Consider the following 1,295-nt stretch of genomic DNA (forward strand, 5'->3'; position numbering starts at 1 on the left):
CCCTGTGGGGGGACTAGAGGCTATAATCAGGTTCTGGGCTTCGTGCCTTACCTCTATCATCTTGTTCAATCTTCTCAACAAATGAGGGAAACTGAGGCACAGAGACTATCTCAGTCAAGGTCACATCCATTCATGAATGAGCTTCATTCAAATCCAGGCAATGTGGCTCCAGGCCCCTTTACTGAACAAGCCAAGTTTGTAGAGAAACATTCAACAGCCAAGGGAGTACTGACCAGGTCACAGTGACAGCCACATTGGGTCCCCGCTCTCATGCCCCAAGCCTGTGTCTGCCTCACCCAGGCAGGCCCCAGCTTCCCAAGCCCTGACTGTGACAACAATGTCTGGGTGTTAATCCCCTCCTGGTTCAGGCCTGCTGGTTCCCACGGTCAGGCCATCCACTGGCCCATCAGCACAGGCTCCAGAGCGAGGGGTGAGGGGTAGGGGGTGGACCAAGGAGGGGCTTGAGGCTCAGCACGCCGGGAGGGCCCTTCCCGACCTAGGCCTTGCTGGTCAGAGCCCCGCTGCTGACGGAGAGGAGGACATCCTGGCGTCATTCACTTGGGAGGGTCCCCGAGCCTGCCCAAGTCCTCACTGATCCCATCCCCTCCTTGAGCCCCCAGTCCACGGGGTATCTCCACTCCTCGCAGTATCTATCCCAACCTCCCCCTACCCCTGCAGATCTATCTCAGCACTCCCAATCCCTGGGACCCCTCCTCACTAGAGCATAACGTGACCTCGACCCTGCCACAGTCCCCGGCTGGCCTCCCCACATCTCTCTTAGCCAGAGGTGGGCTTAGCGTGAAGGTAATAAAACTTCTGCTCAGACTACTCATTCATAAGGGCGCCTGTGAGGGCTGCAGGTTGCTGGGAGTTACGGAGTGTTCCAGGCAGGCAGGGAAGCCAGGTCGTGCCCAGGAAGCATTTCCATTAAGCATTCCTGCCAACTGCCCAGAGAGACCCACGTCAGAAGAATGGACCCAAATCTCCAAGTCTCCAGTGCTTTGTTGTGTTTTTCTGTCACTCTAAACAAATATTCACTTATAAATAAATAAAAATTTGGTATCCTTTCTCCTAGAGGGAGCCTTAAAACTGAATCCAGCCCCCTCTTACTCTTTACAATCCGCTGTCCACGCAGCAGCCAGACCATCTCACTGAAGCAGCGCCTGACCCTCTCCCTCCCTGTGCACGGCCCTGCTGTGGCTCCCTGCTGTTCTTGGGGACAATGCCAAACTCCTCACCCTGGCCCTATGTGACCCAGCCCTAGCCCAGCTCTGTGACAGCATCTCCCGCCACTC

This window comes from Galeopterus variegatus, unplaced genomic scaffold, assembly GCF_000696425.1.
Source record: "Galeopterus variegatus unplaced genomic scaffold, G_variegatus-3.0.2 Scaffold843, whole genome shotgun sequence".
Classification (NCBI taxonomy): domain Eukaryota; kingdom Metazoa; phylum Chordata; class Mammalia; order Dermoptera; family Cynocephalidae; genus Galeopterus; species Galeopterus variegatus.